The sequence below is a fragment of the Schistocerca piceifrons genome, chromosome 4 (genome assembly GCF_021461385.2).
Source record: "Schistocerca piceifrons isolate TAMUIC-IGC-003096 chromosome 4, iqSchPice1.1, whole genome shotgun sequence".
Lineage (NCBI taxonomy): Eukaryota > Metazoa > Arthropoda > Insecta > Orthoptera > Acrididae > Schistocerca > Schistocerca piceifrons.
In genome coordinates, this window is record NC_060141.1 from 665,459,932 (window position 1) to 665,482,683 (window position 22,752).

Sequence of the window (22,752 nt, forward strand, 5' to 3'; positions counted from 1 at the left end):
ATCAAAACTGAACGTTCTTCGGTGCGGCCTTGATTGCGATATATCGTTGCCAGCAGTGTTTCACTAAGGGCGGCGCCACCTCCCTGTTTTGGATGTCAGAAACCGTGATGGGCGGCGCATGCGCCGTGTACTGAACGGTGGCCTATATAGGACGTCGAATTGCAATCTTGCGTCAGTTCTCAGCGGGACTCATCAGCAGAAGCAGCATTTCCTGAAGATGGCGAACAGTTGGATCGCCGAAATATCGAGTCAAGTTGATTTTAGGATCCGGCAGGAAACCCGAAAAGACTTTCAAGACTTATTACGCCGGGAAAGCCTACGTAGTTACAATTTCGTTCTGTGCGTGGCCATTTTAACCATGAAGCGGCTGCAGCCGAGTGGCGCCAGCACGGTAGCTCAGCGTGTTCGGCCAGAGCGTCAGCTACCCTTTTTAATAAAAAACTGAGCGAACGGATCAACGAACAAAGTGAACGGAGGTCATCGGACGTCCGCCCAGAACTATTTCAACGAACAATATAGAACAATTTTTTTTAAGTAGTTGGCGTTCAAGCCGCTGGATCGATGGATCGAGTTCCGTACGTCAGTGTTTCTTTTTTATTTTCAACACAGTCATTTTCTTTACTATTTATATTACAATTGGTATAATGGGAAAAATATGTGTAATCAGATAAACTTTCATTAAATTTACAATGTTATTTGGCAGTAGTATTCGTAACTATCGACTAGTAAACGACCAAACACATAAAGTGATACTGAAAATGTATGCTTGTCCGTGATTTGAGAAATCCCTTACACCTAGAAGGAGCCCGAAACAACTTGTTACCTCCAAGTTTTGACCGCCACAGACGGCTTTCGAAAGATGTCCCATTAATCGTCACTTTCGACATTACGAGTATAAGTTGCAGGATGGTATTTTTCGTAAAAACATGGAAAACATAAATTTAAACGGCACCAGTTGCATTCAATAAATGCTATGTTTCCGCATACGCAAGGTCTTCTGACGTTTTCCGTGGAAAGACAAGCCTGGTTAACATTTTCAAAAACCTCTCTTTCACACGATAGTTTGGAAGCGAACCATGCATAATGCTTTTTTTCCTTAAAGATCGGCGTTGATAATTGGTTATACAGTTTCGAGTGTATTTTAATAGCGTCTTCCGGGAAGCAATTTCTCGTTCTCTTTCGATTAAATACGAACAGTTTTGAAGACACGGACCAGCATACATTTTCAGTATCACTTTATGCGTTTGGTCGTTTACTAGTCGACAGTTATGAACATTATATTATTTGTGATAATAAAAATTAGTAGACTGCCAAATAACATTGTAAATTTAATAAAAGTTCATCCGATTACACGTATTTTTTTTCATTATATCAATTGTAATATGAATAGTAAAAAAAATGACTGTGTTGAAAATAAAAATAAAAAAACTGACGGACGGAACTCGATCCAGCGATTTGAACGCTAACCACTTTTTTTTAAATAAAAAAAACATTTTGTTCTATATTGTTCGCTGAATTAGTTCAGGGCGGACGTCGGACAACACCCGTTTGATTTGTTCGTTCATCCGTTCGCTCAAACACGTTGAGCTACCGTGCCGGCCCCACTCGGCTACAGCCGCTTTATTGTTAAAATGGCAACGCATATATATATATGTATATATTTGACGACAGAAATTATCTTGCAATTTTCTCAGTAACGCTTGAGAAGTACGCGCTACTGCTGACACATTTTGTTGTCCTAATGGAGCACTACGAGTGTACGAAGTTTGCAGTAAATCCGCGTTCCAAACGTCGTGGCCTCCCCTTGTCAGTACTTCCACAGGCTAACGTGTACAGTTGTGACACTCACTGCTGTGAAAGTTGTCATCGTCTGACAGCTGGAACGACAACAGCGGCCCAGCAGTGATCAATCAACTCATAAGTTTAATGTTTATTTTTAATTTATTTTTCTACTTAATTGTCATAACAGTTACTGTACTTTTCTGTTCAAATAATTATTGAATTATCAAGAGACACGTATGATCAAGAAACGTAAAAACAGCCCAGTCTCACAGATTCAGTGACAAAACCTACATCTTATTCATGTGATGTACTTTCGAACGTGCATATATTTATACCTTTCTCCACAGAAAGCAAGAGAATGTAAGTTGGATCCAGGTGGAACTACTTCTGTCTGGCCACAACCGTGTGTTCTTTGATTGCTCTGGGAGAAGAGTCATCAAATCGGACCACATGAAATATTCGATAAAAATAGAAGCTGGCGTAATGGATTAATGTCTGTGCCACAGCTGGGATCTGAACCCAGCTCTCCTGCCCGCATCTCGTGGTCGTGCGGTAGCGTTCTCGCTTCCCACGCCCGGGTTCCCGGGTTCGATTCCCGGCGGGGTCAGGGATTTTCTCTGCGTCGTGATGGCTGGGTGTTGTGTGCTGTCCTTAGGTTAGTTACGTTTAAGTAGTTCTAAGTTCTAGGGGACTGATGACCATAGATGTTAAGTCCCATAGTGCTCAGAGTCATTTGAACCATTTGAACCAGCTCTCCTGACTGCAAGGCAGATGTGCTAACCGCTACAGAAGGTATGGTTTGAAGTTTGTGTAAGGAAAGGCAATAGACTAAGGCAATCTGTGGACGTGGGACAGTCACAGTGCTCCAGCCACGTGGAGGTTAGCACCTTCGCTTACTAAGCAGCAGCGCGGTTTCGGACTGAAGCACCTGGACCCACTAGGGCACAGCGGCCGCCACTGCCTGTCAGTACAGAAAAGTTAACTAATAGAATAGATAGAAGGAATAACACATTCAACGAAGAGCAGCGCGCTTCGGCATAGTTTCATTTAGTAAGTACGAAAGTGTCACGGAGATGCTGAGTCCATGAGTGGCAGACGCTGCAAGAGAGGCGTTTTGCATCACAGCCTTCTAGAGGAGTCAAATACATTGCTTTCTCCTACGTATATCTCGGGAAAGTACAGTGTAGATAAAATGAGAGAGATTCGTGCCAGTTTTAGAGAAAAAGGAAATCGGAACGGTTAAAAATTATATTGGTATTTTTGTCTACTCAGTCTAAAATGCCGGTATCGGGTTTAACCGTTCGCTTTCTCTCTAATTCAACCGGTATTTTTGGTATTTGTTTGGCCTCTGTTGTATCAGGATTTTCCTTAATTTTTTATTAATAATCTGACAAAAAACAGTAAATAGCCGTAGCAGCAGTGATAAAATTTTTGGTTTTAAAGTTAACCTTTTTAAAAAGCGAGTTATTTTTATTTGTAAAATTTCCATTCTTTTGAAATACTGCGTTACCGTAGAAAAATGGAAAGGCGATCAATACTATTTTGATAACAATGCCTCCAGAAACGATTAACAAACACGTGGCACAAGAATTTTTACAGAATATCTGAGACAATAAAGAACGTCTTACCATGTGGCGTGAGCCTATTGAATGGTAAGCGTGTACTTGCAATGTGAGACTTGCCTCATCTGGTCGACATGGAAGTTTCACGCAGTGTCGTCGTGGGACATTAGTTGTATTACAAAATGACACCATCCCTTGTCTCGAAGATTTAACGAAGTGCAGCACCAGTGAAGTACAAGGCCAAATTTTTCAAAAATATTATGATCGGGAGGATCCACAACAAACTTTCAACTTCATGTAAGGAGGAAACTTGGAACTTAACATTTCGTTCGTGGGTTACAATAAAAACTGAATGTAGTTGATCTCTGGCCTGTGTCTATGCAATACGCCTTTATCTGCTCGTAGCCCCCAAAACCAGACAAATTAACACGAACACTAGAGAATGTCAGTTTACACCCTTTAGCACTGAAATGAAATGGTCGAATGGCATTGATGGCCGGGAGTGTCAAACTGGGGAATTTCGGCCACCAAGTAGCAACTCTTTTCGGTGGAAATCACATTGACCGACTGGCGTGTCGGTGATAATGGAATGATGATGACAACACAACACCAAATCCTCGAGAGGTGAAAATCTCCCATCCGGCCGGGAATCGAATGCCGTCCTGCTGCGCGGCAGTCAGACGCCGTGATACGTCAGCTAACGAGACGACCATACTTTAACACCGGCTATTACTAAACCCGAAATAGCGGTATGATCCTCAATTGCAACATGATTTTTGATCAGAGTTACAGAAAATTAGAATCACTGGCTACTAGTATCTTTTTTTATTAAAGGGTTCAACTATTGGTTTTAACCATTTATGTGAATTCTCTAGCATATAATGTCGAAGAGAAAAGCAGCCAACTGTAGACTGACTAAGTTTTCTTTTGTTTGTATGTTTAATTTAGTATTTTGATTCCATGCATCTTGAAACTGAGGAAGTCCCTTTTTTTCAGTCATTAATCGATTTCTAAATTTATTACAGCAAAAAATAGGAATAAAACACCTATAATTGGTTGTTTCAATGAACAGTTGTTTTGAGCGGTTTTAAATCTGAGGTTAAACTGACGTTAAAGAAATCCGATAAAGCCAAAAAATTGCCGTTTCAGCGGTAATCGCTATTCGTAGCAAAAATGCCATCCCTAGCCCACGTGGAATCTTCCTGAGAATTTTTTTTCCCGCGTACCATTCGCGAATGGAACAGGAGAGGTGAAATGTGACAGTGGTACACAGCATACACTTCTGTGCACTCAGAAAGGTGGCTTCCGAAGTATTCGTGAAGATGTAGGTGTCAAATTTCACATGACCATTATTCTTGTACAAGAGACCGACGTTTGAGTGAATCGACTGTTACAATTACTACTCTTCCTCACCTTCACCTTGCTTACATGGTATGTTTCGTACGTTATTCAGAAAACATCCAGACCAAGGGCTGATGAACAACGTTGTGCTCTGTTCTACTTGTCTTATTCTTCAGCCTGTTGGATAGGCGCCCTACATTCGCACCCTTCCATCCTCCTGGGAACCCCTGTTGGCGTGTGCACACCCATGCGGAGTCCATGTTGCGGTGAGCGCTCGCCAGGTGCTGGGACAGCCTCCTCCACCACCCTCCACTCCGTCACGACCGACCGCAACTATAAGAGGGCGCGGGGGGGGGGGGGGGGCGGAGGAAGGTCTACCCTCGTGGGAAGGCCTTACAGCTGCCTTGTTAATTGCTGCCCAAACAGTGTTCCTTTTTTTTCCCCCACTAGTTGGCACCTGAGCTGCTGACGTAAGGGTGCTATCACAAGCCTACGTAATACTCCCCCCATTTACACGCCCGCTGTCAGCGTGGCTCGCTTGTCACAGTGATCGATTCCACGGCCGTTGCGGCAACATAAGACTGTGGGCCGCTGTTCGTGTCTCGGGTTACTTCAAGCGCATTCCTGCTTTTGCTTTCCTTGTTTCCCTTCACTCGGCTTCTAATGGACAGCAGAAGCGTTCGTGAAAACATACTCATCAGAAAATGTGTGCTGACGGAAAAAAAAACGCAGCACCAAGAAGGAGTTGTGCAATTTAAACGAAAGCTGGTAGGCATACTTCCACATCTATGAGATGATGCCAATTCAGTTTTCGCGCCAGTCATATAAAAGTGGCGCTAGTTACTTTACTTTAAACAAATGTTGTAACGGTAGAGAGCGTTAGCTACCTTTGTGATTGGACGTCCTGGATGTATGTTAACCGAGAATGCCTTTAAGGCAATACAAAAGTCATTATCATCATCACACTGAGTTTGAAAGAGGTCGTGTAATAGGGCTACGAAAAGCTGGAGGTTCCTTCTGCGATACAGCACAAAGGCTTGACAGGAATGTAGCCACTGTACACGACTGCTGACAGAGATGCTCACGAGAATGTACTGTCGCAAGGAGACTGGCCCGCTGGCGGCCAATGGCGTTCGGCGTATGGCTCTGATGCATCGTACTGCATTTGCAGCAGCAATATGGGCAGTAGTTGGCACCACAGTGACACGACAAGCTGTTACAAATCTGTTACGTCAAGGACAGCTCCGAGATAGACATCCTGTGGAATGCATTCAACTGACCCCAAACCACCGCCATTTGAGACTTCAGTGGTGTCAAAGGAGAGCTCATTGGAGGGCAGGCTTGAGGTCTGTTGCGTTTTCTCAGAAAAGCTGGTTCCGCCTCCCAACCAGCGATGTCCGTGTGTTGGTTAGGAGCAGGCCTTTTGAGGACTTGCAACCAGCCTGTCGGTATGTAGATAGAATGGACCTACACCTGGAGTAATGGTTTCGGGTGTGATTTCGCATGACAGCAGAAGCGCTCTCGTGTTTATCTCACGCTCTCTGACTGCAAGTTATACGTCAGTCTGGTAATTCTACCTTTTGTGCTGGCAATCGTGAACAGCCTCACAGGTGATGCTTCGCAACGGGCTAACGCTCTCCCACATACAACTGTTGGCCTCCTCGATTAGCAAGTCTCTCAACGATCGAGCGGATATGGGACATCATCTGACAACTTCATGTCATCCACAAACAGTATAAACCGTCTCTGTACGGACCGAACAAGTACAGCAGGCGTCAAACTCCAATCCACAAACAGATATCCGGCACCTGAATAACACAATGCGTACTTGCTTTCCACTTTCTGACAGTTACGTTGGTTATTAATGTACTAGAATTCCACATTTTGCAATAGCTTATATCACGCTTACATTAACGTGTGACCATGCCATGTTTATACGTGGTTGTGGCTGCTCTGTTCGGTCGATGGGACTGGGAAGTACTGTACCATCCACCATACTCCCAGGACTTAAGTCCTTGTGACTTTGATTTGATTCCAAAGATGAAAGAACCACTTCGTGGCATTCGGTTCAGTACAGTTCCAGAGATTCGACAGGCAGTAGACTGCTCCATTCGCACCATCAACAGAAAAGGCTCTGCTAACAGTATACTACGCCTTCCACATCGCTGGCCACGGGCTCTACACAACGCTGGTCACTACATTGAAGGACAGAAACAGGTGCGAACATGTAACTCTTTTGTATCGGTGCCGGCCGGAGTGGCCGAGCGGTTCTAGGCGCTACAGTCTGGAACTACTAGACCGCTACGGTCGCAGGTTCGAATCCTGCCTGGGGTATGGATGTGTGTGTTGTCTTTGGGTTAGTTAGGTTTAAGTAGTTCTAAGTTCTAGGGGACTCATGACCACAGATGTTAAGTCCCATAGTGCTCAGAGCCATTTGAACCATTTTTTTATCGGTTTTGAATAAACAGCTGCCACTATTTAAGTTCCAACCCTCGTACTTACATATGTTACTTACACATACCTATTCCCGAATTTTCATTAGTCTACGTTAATTATTTTTTGGTGTTGCGATTTTCTACTGTCATGTGTGTCTATATGGGACTAAAGACTTCTCTGCTTTTAGACCGAGATTTTCGCTCTGCAGCGAAATGTGCGGTGATATGAAACTTTCTGGCAGAATAAAACTGTGCCGGGTGGAGTCCCGAGTTCGAGTGTCGGTCGAGCGCGTTGTTTTAAACTCTCAGACAGTTTCATATCAGCTCAATTCTCCGCATGAGAGTGAAAATTTCATTCTGAAAACATCCCTCAGACTATGGATAAGCCATTTCTCCTCAATATTCTTTCTTCCGGGAGTGCTAGTCTTGTAAGTTTCCAAGGAGAACTGTTATGCTGTGCGGATGATAGAAGACGTCTTACTGTTTGAGATAAAGCTCTGGCGACGAAGTATGACTAGTTCTTTGGTAACTCAACTAGTACAGCACTTGCTCTCAAAAAGCAGAGGTCCTGAATTCGAGTCTGAGACTGGCCCACAGTTTTAACGTGACAGCAAATTTCTCTTCTCTTATTTATTTGTTTATTTATATTTTATCACCAATGCGGTGGGTTAAATCGACCAAAGAGTGTGCTACGCGCAGAATTCTACGTTTTTTGCAGACAAAGTAACTTCATTTGACTATATGTCTGCATAACGATGTTAATGTGGAACCACTTGTCCAGTCGTAGCTGTCATCTTGTTTTTGTTCAGAACTGTTGGTATTTCTGTCACAACTGCAGTATGATGCAGATGCTACAACGACTTTCATTGTGTGTATGCCGTCTTGATATGCACAGTACATAACAATTTGTAGTTCCAATGATAGCGTCTGACGACCGAAAACACTTTCGCAAATGTGATTGCGTGTAATGAGCAGCCATAACTCGTAAGTTACTTTATTTCTTATAGATATTATGCCCGGCCTTACAAGATTTTCTAGAACGTTATGATGTTGATGTAGGTTCAGATGAACTTACGGCTTGCTTAAGATGGATCTGGCACTTTTTTGAGTCATATGACTCCTACAACATCCATTTCCGTGCCAGCCTCCTCACCTCACAGTAGCAGTTGCACTCAGCGTCCACAGTTATTTGTCGCATACATCTGAATAACTGTTTTAATCTACAGCTTTTTCTCTCCTGCCGGTATGGAGGTTATTCCCCGATGTCTTAACAAGTACATTTTCAAATGGTTCAAATGGCTCTGAGCACTATGGGACTTAACAGCTGAGGTCATCAGTCCCCTAGAACCTAGAAGTACTTAAACCTAACCAACCTAAGGACATCACACACATCCATGCCCGAGGCAGGATTCGAAACTGCGACCGTAGTGGTCGCGTGGTTCCAGACTGAAGCGCCTAGAACCGCTCGGCAACTCCGGCCGGCGGTACATTTTCATTGTAAATCGTTCAGTCAGTGTTTTCCACGTACCCCTTTCCTCGTGGGTGCTGCAAGCAACCTATTTGTAATGAATACAGCTAATTTACAACATCCTCCTATGGTACTAAATTTCAGACACGTCCCCTTTTACTGTTTCCAGACACCCCACGAGTAGCTTCCAAACAAAGTTGTGCCCTAAACTTAATCAGAAATTCCTTCCCAAAATTAAGGCACATCTCTGATATTAGTGGACATCTTCCGGCCTAGAATGCCCTTTTAGGTTATTCTATTTTTCGTGTTAGATCCTCCTTGCTTTGTTTTACCTATTTGGCTTCCAGGCACCTGATACACAGGATAAATCAAAGGCCATTATGACGACAGTATGACCGAATATTTGTCTACCAAATAAATGCATCTCATAGTGTGTAACAAGAGGTCCTTTTCCAAATACATACAACCTCCAGAGAACGCAACACTCAATATTTACCTTTAATAGCTCGGTTGTTCCTTTGATGGCTCTGAGCACTATGGGTCTTAACATCTGACGTCATCAGTCCCCTAGAACTTAGAACTAATTAAACCTAACTAACCTAAGGTCATCACTCACATCCATGCTCTAGGCAGGATTCTAACATGCGACCGTAGCGGTCGCGCGGTTCCAGACTGAAGCGCCTAGAACCGCTCGGCCACTCCGGCCGGCGTTCCTTTGATAAACATGTGGAGCAATAGAGGAGAAATTCTGTCCTTGGCTTATATCCGATTTGTTCCCAGACATCTCGCTGTCTTTCATACTTACTCTTCTGTTTCTTGTTCATCCTGCACTTTACCCGTCTTTCCCTATAACTTAGACTTTTTTTGTGAGAACCTCAAACACTATTTTACGCTTTCTCTAGGGAAATAGATTCACTGAAAGTGTGTTTATTTTCACAAGTCACACTTTCATTACCAAGTACTGTGTCTGAACACGTCCATAAACATTTGTTGAGAAATCTACATGAGCAGATACGCAGGTTCATTCAGTTAAAATTAAGATATTACCCTCTGGAATGCCACCTCTTTCGCGAATGATAGTCATTTGGCGCCTGACACAGTCGTGTTAATCTGCGAGAGATTTCCTTTTGAGCTTTATCAACTCGTAGATATTTACGCCAGTGCCAGGAAATGGAATCGGTGTACGCGTCGCTGTCCCTGTAACGACTCGGGGAATGTCGCATGCGCCTGCATTACGCGGAGTCGTGCTCGTTATCATTCACGTTAATTAGCGGTAATTGAAGCAATAATCCGTAATAGACGCCCCGACGCGGCGCAGGAGGGCCCACGCATTGCGGAGAACGCCGGGGAAAATCTGGTCGGTGGCAGGTGGCGCCGTTGGCAACTGCGGTAAATGGCGTGTCCTTTCAGGGTGAGCGTCGGCTCAGAAAACCTTGCCCCGGCCCGGTAATGAAGACTGACGCCGCCAGGCGGCTACGAAATTAATGGTAAGTTTAGGTAATTAAATTATGTTAATGTTAAAGTTAACAGCGGCGATTACAGCGCGATTTACATAATAACTCTGTTTCTGGCGGGAATTAATTTTCCGTCACTGTCAGTGTCCGTAGAGGCTCCCAGCATTTGAATGAAACTCGCCGCGTACCTTTAGCGGTCCGCCGACGAGGTGAAAGCGTCGTTGCGTTTATTAATTATCTCCGTGAAGGACCACGATTAATTTAACAATCAAAAGGATTCTTTTTTTTATTGTGCCTGTTCGCTTTGTTGTCGTGTGGTGTCCATTCAGTCCGCTCAGTGCCGTAATTTGGCAACTGATTGCTGTACTGTGTGTGTGTGTGTGTGTGTGTGAAATCTTATGGGACTTAACTGCTAATGTCATCAGTCCCTAAGCTTACACACTACTTAACCTAAATTATCCTAAGGGACAAACACACACACCCATACCCGAGGGAGGACTCGAACCTCCGCAGGGATCAGCCGCACAGTCCATGACTGCAGCTCCTAAGACCACTCGGCTAATCCCGCGCGGCTGCTGTACTGTCAAAGGGCTTGTCCCTGCATTCCTCTGTACTGCTGAGGAACAGCATCAACTCAGAATGCGTGAGCTGCAGGTAGAACGCGCACAAACAAAATTCGGAAGCCTCTGCAATTGTAGCATTGTAGTTGTTTCACAAGAAATTTAATTGGAAGAAGGTGTGCCTTAACTCGCTTAGAGCAAAATGGATTTTCGTGGCAATGATCACAACGCCTTCTCATATTCTTACGACTGACGTCCGTAAGTAATGTAACACTTTTTTTTCTCGGCCAATTTCAGTTGAAAAAGTGCGGGATTTGTTGCGGGACGTCGTGGAATATTTCCGATTGAACCCCTGTAGTTTCTTGAAGTTCCTACAGGTGGCAGCGCCATACGTGGCCTTCAGAATGGCGTCTCTAATGGACGTGCATTCCAAGCAGAAAGCTGTCATTGAGTTTCTTTTGCCGGAAAATCAGAGCACCTGCAGAATTTGTAGGGAGACCTCGCAGTGAATAAAAGCACGGTGATCCGTTGGACGATGCGTCTGCCACCATTGCAACAAGGTCGCGCAAACCTGTCCGATCTCCCGCCTGACTGCCGACCGCACGCAGATGCGACTCACGCAGCGTTGGAAAGTGCAGAGACTCTTATTCGAACTCATTTACGGATGCCAATCCATCACTTCGCTGTTCAACTGGACGTCTCTTTTGGTAGCTCTAACACACTCGTCCACCAGTTAGGGTACTCAAAGTTGTGTGCGCACTGGGTTCCTCGCCTCCTAACAGATGACCGCACGAGCCGTCGCATTGATCTCAGATTACGTTGAAAAAAGGGTTTTTTTTAGCCAAAAGATTGGGAAATAATACGGTGTACTGGAATATTGAGTAAAACCAAACTGATTTCTGAAAAAAAAGTGTTGCATTACATATTCAACGCTCCTCGTATACAAACAAGGTTGGAAACTTAATTAAATGTTCAAATGTGTGTGAAATCTTATGGGACTTAACTGCTAAGCTCAGCAGTCCCTACGCTTACACACTACTTAACTGAAATTATCCTAGGCACAAACACACACACGCATGTCCGAAGGAGGACTCGAACCTCCGACGGGACCAGCCGCAAAACGTAATTACTAGTATGATCTCCACTTACTCTAGCCGACAACATATATATTTTCTGACTTATCACAAAGACTGTTTTATTAAACATAGCTAATAAGCCACAAACTTTTCTTATTTATAATGCGATGAAGCGATACTCCTGTAGTATGGCTCTATCATATGTCATGAAGTACTGGATAACAATATTTCGAAAATTTTATGAATGAGAAGCAAAAATAAATCCTGTATTGGGATGACTTTCATAGTGAACAGTGACTAATTTTCCTCATCTGGAATTAACAGTGATGCAAAACGTTTTCAGAGGACTCAGAGTCTCCCTTCTACAAGAAATTCACTAAAGCACTTTCGGTCACTTAGCATTTTTCGAGACAAAGTAGGAGCTTCAGCGTGCGTCAGATTTTTAACAGTATCATACATGTACAAGGTGTTATTTTTTGAGAGGTGATAGTATGGTTCCAAAAAAGGAAAAGGTTCAATAAACATTGGACCTGAAATGCATACGTTAAGGCGTAAGAGCTGTGACCAGTTGCTCATATTTGCTAATTCAAAAGACATCTCTTCTCCTGTAAGATATCGCTATTATTAACGACCCACAGAATGCAGTAAATAAAATGAACAAACAAATGAAAACACATTGTTCTATCACTGCGAAGCAGAAGAGCTTCTAATGTAATCCTCTTGTTATTACATATGACATGCAATCGTGAGAACTCGATAAAAGAGTTCTTCGATATGGTGTCTGTTCATAGTAAGGCTTGGCATAATAGGCTTCTATTAAGCTTGTAGGAGCAAAGAAAAAACGTGCAATGCAAATGCCTTTCTCAGACTTGCCAAAACACAAACTGGTTCGATCAGAAGTAATGTATGTAATGCAATTATCCGGAACTTCGAATACAGTTCACAATAACGACAGTAACGTATGTTCGTTGGATACTGTGTCCGTGGACAATAACAGAGGAATGTGTTCTCATTTGTTTACTGGGCTCTGTCGATCGTTCGTAAAAGTATACAGCTTGCAGTAGAATAGATGTGTTTAGAGTAGTGACGATGAACGAGTGTTCGTAACTCTTAACGTAAGCATTTTTAGAGCCCATGTCTACATTGCTCGTGTAGACAGTAAAGCTTGAACAGATTTTTGCTGTTTTTTTAATCGAATTTTCGTGCTCCTCACAAATTTCAACATCTTCTACACTTTTTACTCGATCAAGTGACAGAGCACAGCGATTAGTCTTCCTTTTCTTTCAGGTTTTAATGGGAAAAATCTAGATTTCGACTAGTGTCTAGCCACTATAAATGCACTATTTCATGGTATCAATGCATGCCCCAGTACGTCAGTCCCCTGTTGTTCGGGTTTCTGTCACAGTTCGTTGAGCAGTATTTGACAGAAGGCGCTCTACACTTCAAAGTTATGTAACGGTCGTTGAATGCACCCACATTCCTAACGGAAGGTAACTTGATGAAGCTTTTTGCTCTAGTCGAGGCCATTGAAGCATGGTCTTGTCCGAACGTACTTCTGGTACTTTGAGTCGGTGCTCTTTGTTAATCGTGCTTTTTGGGTTCCTGGGGGGCTATTTCTACAAAAACTTTCATCCCCTCATACACGTTTCTTTAGAAGTCAAATACCAATTTTCTTAGATAAAGCGTTAAATACCTTTTCATATAACGAAATATTTTCTTAGAATATATCATCCCTTATTTCACTACCTCACCGGTTGAATTTCCAAAATTGATGTAAGCATTCGTTTTATTTTCGTTCGAGAAAAAAATATCAATACAAATAGTTTTAGATGAACACTGCCTTAGTAGCAACACGCTTTCAAAAAATCTTTCATCCCCTCTTCCACTCGCTTCAGGATGGAATGTCTAAATATCCCGTACTAAATGATGCCTACAGACTAAAATCATCACTCTCTCCAAATTTCACGTTTGTGTCCATAGAGATTTGGGCTGGGCGATGATGAGTCAGTGAATGAATAAGGCTCTATTTCATCCCCATAGGCCTTGAATTTCCAAAAATAAAGACAGACATCATTTTACGCAGAGGTATGTACGGTCTATGCAACTAAATGAAAGCAGTTTGTTTGTTGCCATAAGCGCTTCGCTTCTTTTATTATGGGAAGCATCCTCGGTGACCTGATAGACATGTATCTTTTTATACACACAATAAACGTATTATGTGATAGATTTGATACGCTGCTATATTACATTTCGTAGGGTTTTTCTCTTGCTTTTTAGGTTAAAAGCAACTTTTGTAGCACAAATTCCGTATTGTGAATGTATCGTTCGGTGTTACGATTTAAAGCGCTAACTCCGACCGAAGTGTTAGGTTAATGTCAAGTGAAATCCAAAGCGAATATATCGTTCAGAATTAGAAAATAGTGACGAAATTCGTAAAGATTGATGTATATCGCAATTGACAAATAACACACCAGTAACCATAAATTTCCTCTGTTTCCACACTAAAAGAAATATGTAATTGGTGAATGGCTCCTGTTGCTTACAATAATAATAATAATAATAATAATAATAATGAAACGGCAGGGAATGTTGGAATGGGGGACAGATCTCAGTTCATCATTTATTAACAAGAGACCAAATTTACACATTACGAGTAACTATTAGAAGGACTTCAACCTGGCTAATGACAAAAGTTTGATCTCCAAGTACAGTTTACCACATTTGGCCATAGAACAAAGAATGTTCACACCTTCAAGTCGAAATATACTTAATGAGATTTAACTGCAAGAAAATGAATATTTGGCCTTACAGATGGAAGCAAAACATGTCTGGTTGTAATATCTAATGTACTCTATATAGCTAACATGACGAAACTGGCAAAAGCATGCTCTTCAGGCGCGTTGATTTACCAAAGATGATGAAAAACTTAACGCATGTGATAAAAATGAAAACAAAGACTACCATGTTAAATATTTATATCCACAGTTACTGCAACTTCGCAACTAGTGATATTTTCTGCTTGTGAATAGTGAAAGACGTTTAGAAGGAACCATCAAATTCTAACTCACGTACATCAGTTACATCACCCTTAACGCAAATGTTGGACTAAACTTTACAGAATCCAACGATAGCAACCTTATATCAGTAGCTTCACATATGTGGAACCAGCTTACATAAGACCTCAGCGCTACCAGAGAAATAAATATTTAATGCAACCGGGATGGCGGGGAACTTCGCAATAAAAGATGACTGTCCTTTGAAGCAAGTTGCACACATGGACACAGATAGAGATAGCAAAACGCAAAGCTAAACACCAAACTCAACCGACAGGAGCAACCAGGAAAGAAGTTTCACTTTCGAAAACAGTCCACACACTGAGACTCAGTTCTGTAAGTACACTAGCTCAGGCACAGCAGGCAACACCAAAACAACTCAATGAATTAAACGAAAATTACGTCACAGATACCTGTAAAAACATAACACCGAACGAAGCACAATGGACAACGAAACCACGTCGCTCACACACATGGTCGGCCTATTAAAGCATCATCTGAGCGCTTTGGTATTCTGATAGTGTTACTTTTGCATCCACACCGAAAGAGTCGTGACAGGCGTAACACGTAACCGGACGCCGAACTCGACACATAGAAGAGATAAAGTGGTATGCCGACCCCTTACACTCGTTGGAGGTGAACCCGCGGCGTCCACCCCAGGGTCGTATTCGGTACATGGCACCGAAGTAATGAGAGGCAGACTCCCTGCATTCATTGCTGGTTATGCCAAAACAAACTAACTGCCTGCACTCGGTAGGACAACACGGGGCTTCTCTCATCGCTCATGGTCGCGACCACAGCTCCAATACACAAGCTGGCTGCTACCCAAGGCACACCAGCGCACCATGTCTTCGTTTCCTGTTTCCTCTTTGTAGGTAGACTTTAGACCGACAGACCGCACCAGCCTATGCTGCTGCATTTCTTCCTCTACCACAGGTAGCAAGTCCCACAGTGCACTCGCGCTAAGACTCTTTGTTATCGATACCCAGAGACGTAATGGCAGGTCTCAAATAATAACAGTAATAAGAATAGTAATGAAGTAGGTATTCGAAACCCCGTCAGAGCGGTGAAATTCTGTAGCTTCATTACAAATTCAGTAGCTTCATTAAAAGTCCATTCACCCGAATATCTCTCTCTCTGTCTGTCTCTCTCTCTCTCCATCAAAACGTATAAAAGTAGTCACGAACGCACCTAATTTCAGGTCTTTGAAATTGATGTTACATTTCACAGAATCTTAGATCACAGTCTCGGAATTTTCGGGGAAACATAATGTACGACAGCTCTCCGTTTCCGAATCATATTTTCACATGCTCCTTGCGCCGTCTTCAGGATTTTTACATGATGCTAAGTTTAGGATGCTGTAACAGGCGTGCGATGCTGATTCAAAGGTGTTTAGGCACACGTTGTACGGATGCTAGATAAACATTTGTAAAGTGATACCTGTAGAACATTGACTACGTCTACGCAGTTTATTCATGCTTTCTTTAAGCTCTAGTCAGGCCTTCCTGCTTCTACCTGTGGATCTCACAAGCAGTGTGTGAACTCAGTCTCTCTGTCTGCCTCCTACCTCTGTCCGTCTTTCTCCACCTTCCTCTCTCTCTACTCTCACTTACACACACACATACATGAGGATAGGAGAGAGAGAGAAAGAAAGGAGAGTGAGACACGCGTATTAACGCGACACAAAAAAAACCACATTTAATGTTTTTCAAATTATGCTCCCATCCTTCCATATAATTTCTCGTAAAGTTACTATCTGATGAGCCTCTACAGTGACTATACATCTTTATGTATTTGCATCTAGCGGTAAACTAACTGTAGGACATCGTAGATCAAATTACATACTCGCTTTGCATTGTTCGCTAAATTTAGACGACGTGAATTACGTTACTCACAGTGTTAATAATGAGAAAGTCTAAACGCCGATACCAAAAAGATATACTTCTGATGATAGAAACAATTAGCGAGAAAAACTCAAAGAACTACTAGAAAATATTTTGCAGAGAGCTACTAAGACATGGCCCTTTAACTTTAAAGTTAGAGGATAAAAATGATCAGATGGCCCATAGCAACAGAGAAATACAGAAATTTTAGCAGAAACATTTAAGAAATTGCTAGATTTTGAAGATCCCTCAGCACTATTTCAAAAAAAAAAAAAAAAACACATACCACTATTAAAATTTCAGCAGAAAATATTAACCCACCCGCAAACTCATTAAGTCTAAAAAGTTTTGAAAGAGCACAAAAACTACAAAACAGGTGTAGAAATCAAACATTTGCGGAACTTTGGAAATATGCAGCAAAACGAGCGAAGACATCTGGAGAACGTGATGAGGGAATGGCACAGCACAAATCCGAAAGAAATAATAATTAGAACCAAGAAAGGGCATTTAAATTGCTTGGAACTCGCAGATGACTTAGAGTTACTAGGTAATAACATAAAAGTAGCCAGAAATCAAATAACAAGGCTACAAAATACAGAATGAGAAATAGTACTCCAGATATCATTCGCAAAGACTGAAACAATGATAGCAGATCCACTGATAAATCGCATAACAGTAAATAACAAGAAAATGAAAACTTCAAAAAAGTTTAAATGCGTAGCAGAAATTGTAACATTCAACTTGGACAGGAACATGCATGGCAAGAGATGACTAATAAAAAACTGTCAAACGCTAAACAAATGATAAAAGTTAAAAAATCGTCACGACTACGTTCAATAAGAAAATTTGTCAATAAAATCTAAATTAAAACTTTACAAGACGCTGTCTCAACCACAGGTGACATATGGAAGTGAAGCTCTTTTCAAGGTCATCCAGGAAAACAGAATCGACAAAATCCTAAAAGTTGAGATGAGAATGGTTAGAACACACATTAATAAGAAATATGAAAAACTAGGACAATGGTTCATAGTGAAGTGGTGCACAGTGAATTGCTACTCGCCACAGAAACTGTAAGGAAGAAGAGGATCTCTTTTCTCGGTCACATTGTGTGTAAACAATAAACAGGATTATCAAGAAAAAGTTATCGAGAAATTTTGGAACGTGAAACAATTAGGATGGGTAAAGAAAAATCATGTTGATTTTGAAGCAGCTAGAATAAACGCTGGACGATTTGCAGAACAAAATAGCAACTGTAAAGAAACCGAAAAACATTTAAATAATATTTTAAACCAAAAATAGACCACGACATAGAATAAAAAAGCTATTTGTAGATGAGGAACGACAAAAGAGATCAGAATAAATGAAAAGGTAGTGGACAATTCGGAAGAAGATGACCAGAAAATAACTGCCTGAAGTGTTCCAACGAAGCCGTAAAAGCAAACGAAGAAGCAGAAAGTAAAAATAACAATACGCGATGGCAGCGAACTTAAACAGAAAGAAGGGTACCGATTTCGAGAGATGACATGGGTTGCTGTAATGAATATGAATAATATAATTCTCTCGTCTACTGAGTCTTTCTCGTGACGAGATCTACAGCTTAGCAATACGCGAAAACTTTACAAGCAATGTTGTAGATTTACGTATGAAATAATCCTGACCTCTCCAAAAACTGAAGGAGTCTGTGGTAAACAAGTAAATTCAGATGAAATGTATTTCGAAACACAAAAAAAAAAAGAAATTCATGTAAAAAGTACTTTACGACCACATAGTGTCGCCAAGAGAACTCGGCAATTTTAGGACCAAGACACCGATTTACCCCGAAGTATGCCATCATCATCTCTAAAGTACGGAGAGAGATCGCAGCTATCTGCGGTATCAAATGACGCGCGTTATCGTTAAGTGAAGTAAATACTAAACCGTCCTTCTGCTAGACGAAGAGCTGGCCTAATTTGTTAACAAAACCACAACTGCAGTAAAAATTCTATGATGTAGACTGTGATTTGTTAATAAATAAAAGATGGCTAGACGTACGCCACTTTGAGATGTCACTACACGACGATAGTGCCACTGTTTCTAAGTGAAAATTTCTCATGTGGTGCTTCATGTGAATTGGGAAAAATTCAACAGGTGCAGACAGTGCAGGTCTGAAATTAACATCACTATTACAATGTCTTCTTGGTTATAGAGCTCAATTTCGTTCGCTGGGAGCATAAAGCCCTTCCTCTGAAATCAACAGTGGCGACCGCTCACAAACGCCTCTGGCTCTGCTCTCGATATTTACCGCTGGATCGCCTCGGTACAGTCGCTAAATAATCCACGACACGCGGAGCAGTAGCGTCATCCCGAGATACCGACTGCACATCTCGTCTTTTCCAGCCTGAATAAAATATAGCCAGCTGAGTTCAGTTCTTAAAGCGGGAAGCTAACTTCACGTCGAGGACGATGAAAGTTTCAGCGCGCCAGGGAAAAGAAGTTAGCGGAAATGCTGTCAGGAAGGTGCCGTGTCGAAGATGGAAGTTTTATGCCTATAAAAAACGACCCGGGGGTCCTAGCAGGGAGATCGGCGCGCAGCCTCACCGGATCCGGCAGCGAGTCAGTTCCCTGAGATGACTGACGCTCCAGCCCTAAATACGACCGCTAGGGAAAACGGGCCGACGTACACATGACAGTCTATGCGTGTTCAGTTTACGTTTTGTGACATTAACGACCACAGGTATGACACGTTTACCGTAATTCAGCACCACACTTGTCTCGACTGACGCTGTATACCGCACCACTTGCGCTTTGTGTACGAGAAAAAGGAAAACATGGATAGGGTACTATATCTAGAGTCATATGTAAATTAATTACTTGTTACTGCTAAATGAATAAACGATGTGAAACTGAACTAATCCGACAAAATTTCTTAGGTTGTTCGGGGATTTGAAGGATATTTTCTAAAAATTTTTAAAAGGGGGTAGTAGCATCGTGCACCTCATTACAGAGTAATGGTGTGATACATATTTCATTTATTTACTGCCCCAGTTATTTTTGTTTCTGAGGAAATACTTTCACAAATAGTATAAAAGATACTAAAACGTGCAGTGACCAAAATATACAACAAATAACACCGATTAATGCAACAACTAGCAGACGAACCACATTGGTTCAGTCTGTTCAGTCAGTTTTGATGATACAAGCATTGGCATGTGGGATTTAAAATGCTGTTGTCGTGCTCTTCAGTCCGCAGAAGCCAGCGGACCGACATATGCTTTGTGTGCTGAAGCATAATACATCATTACTTGTACCTTCACGTTCGATTCCCGGCGGGGTCAGGGATTTTCTCTGCCTCGTGATGGCTGGGTGTTGTGTGCTGTCCTTAGGTTAGTTAGGTTTAAGTAGTTCTAAGTTCTAGGGGACTGATGACCATAGCTGTTAAGTCCCATAGTGCTCAGAGCCATTCCATTCCATTCCACTTATACCTTCACCTCTGTGCGCCGTGACGCAACAGAAGCACCCAACACATCGTGTGGATGTGAAACAACATCAGTAAAAATTAATTAGAATGAAAAGATCGCCCCTCAGTTCTTTTCATTTATTTATGTACTTGTTTAGGGATTTCTGTATTTATCTATCATAGACGACTTTCTTCATTCACTTCCTTCGTTACGCAAGTGGACTTACACATAGAATTATGTGTTCGTGCATCCACACGATAAAATATTCATTTCTTGCCCCTTTTTTCTGTTCTGAATATGAATTAAATTTACTTTGTCTGTAATGTTGTATTACCAGTATGCCAAATAACATCAGTAATATCTGGTTAATATAAGCACCTATGTCCAAGAAATTACCACATATACATGTGAAATACCACGCTATATTGAGCACAAAACTGAAGTAGAAGAAATGATGGAAGCTGAAGAAAATAACTAAAATTTGTGTCATGACCTGCAATTGAACTCTCGTCCTGCTGCTACTACGCAGAAATTCTAACCCTCTTTTTTTTTTTTTTTTTTTTTTTTTTTTTTTTTTTTTTTTTTTCGTTCGTCATTGTTCGTTACGTCACATGACATCTGTTGTAGTTCGTTCGTTTATGACCTGTTCACTCATGTTTTCTTTTTATTTTTATTTTTACCGAGACCAGCCAGCTCTCTGAAAGAACACGCTGAGCTACGGTGCAGGCTTACCATTACACCACCACAGCACTTTGGCCAACACTGCTGCACGAACTTCTCATGTCGAGTGCCATCCCCAACACAAACTTCAGTTCATATCTTCAGCTTCTTTTCTCCTTAAATTATCACCACTTCCAGGGCTCTCCGGCATTGGAATAACACCCCAGCGGTGGACGCACTACGGAGGCTTGTGCCATGCGTGATCTGCGGTGGTGTAATGGCCAGCATTTCTATCTAGGGAGAAAAAAGACCCGGGTCCGGGTCCCGCCTGTAGCATAAATTCTGATTCATTTCTTCAGCTTCCATCATTATCGTACATCAACATGAGGCTTAAAGCTGGCCGGAGTGGACGAGTGGTTCTAGGCGCTACGCTCTGGAACCGCGCCATCGCTACGGTCGCAGATCGAATCCTGCCTCGGGCATGGAAGTGTGTGATGTCCTTAGGTTAGTTAGGTTTAAGTAGTTCTAAGTTCTAGGGGACTGATGACCTTAGATGTTAAGTCCCATAGTGCTCAGAGCCATTTGAATTGTTTTGAGGCTTAAATTTCTCCCGGAAAATACAATTATAAGATGAAGTGTAAGTCATTCCTTGTTTGTGTATCAAGCATCCCAACAACACATGTATAGATTTTATGTGGGACGCGATTTTTTTGTGACTTATATTTTTCAACAGTTTTGTTCATGTGACATTCGAAGACGTTTTTCTTCATCGACTTTAGAGATTGTACCATACACAAGAAACAATTAATGTTTTCATACCAAACTAGGGTACTTCGCTCATTAAGTAATTATGTGATCTTCAGACTTTTACTTCAGTTCCTTACTCAATATAATTAGGTGTTTCACATGTAGATGTAGTAACTGCTAGGACGTAGGTGCTGATACTAACCTAACGTTACTGATGTTACTTTATATTCCGACACCAAACACATGTGAAATCCTCAATATATTGTATCAAAAAATGTTCCATTATATATCGGATATTTACATAATGAACGATTGTAAATCATGTTCGCTACTTTGATTATAATATCTTTGACGGATGGACTCTTTGGCGTGGGTCCATATATTTCCTGTGGATCTACAAGTATCCTCGACGTTCAGACTCTATGTCTAAGTTGAATGAGTCACGATATTTCACCGATAACTGATGACGTGTATCATAACGTGGCCTGCTATATGGTATTCGTCTGTAGCATGATATATGAAATTTAAAAGTTGTATTTTTTTTGCTTTTTAAGTACTTCTTTCACTTATCTTTATGCAACATGTTCAGTACATCACTATTGTGGGACGCGCATTTTTCGTCAGTCACGAGTATTGTTCATTTCTAACTATTTAGCATAGTCCGTGGATGATCGCTGAAAACCGAAACCGATTGATATAAGTGTGTAAAATTCAGTATTACAAAATTAAAATGCGTTTTGTAACATATAATCATGCTGAAGACTGTGGCGTAAGTAAGCGTAATGAATAAGGCTGCAATACCAAAAGGAATGGCGTCTTATGTGGAAGCGCGACCGTCACGGAACTTGCCGCACCACTTCACAGTGTTAGTTTTCGGCAGACATACAGCGCCACACAGTCTTCATTTTCCGATTGACTCCTACCGGTGTCTGTTCTTCGACAGCCAAGAAAAGAATAAAAGCATGTAGGCCCGGTCTGGACGTATTTTCGGCAGACATGATGCTCCACACAGTCTTCATTTTCCGATTGATTCCTACCGGTGTCTGTTCTTCGATAGCCAAGAAAAGAATAAAAGCATGTCGCCCCAGTCTGGACGCATTTCGTAATTCTTTTATTCACGCTTCCAAGTTTATCCCGCTTACGCACGTTGAATGACACATTGATGCCTTCCGTCGATATTGGTGCTTATATACTTTCAATGTAGTCAAGCTGGGTTGCATATCCGCTACAGCAAAGCCCTCAAACGGAAGCTTTTTGTTCGCCCCTCACATGTAAATCTTCCTCCAAAGGTTCT

At 41.8% G+C, this 22,752-nt stretch overlaps 1 protein-coding gene across 1 annotated transcript in view; it reads left to right on the plus strand.

The window, feature by feature from the left end:
* Positions 1 to 22,752, plus strand: part of LOC124796101 (nectin-2-like) — a 339,111-nt gene that overhangs the window by 229,292 nt on the left and 87,067 nt on the right. The gene's annotated exons all lie outside the window — the stretch shown is intronic.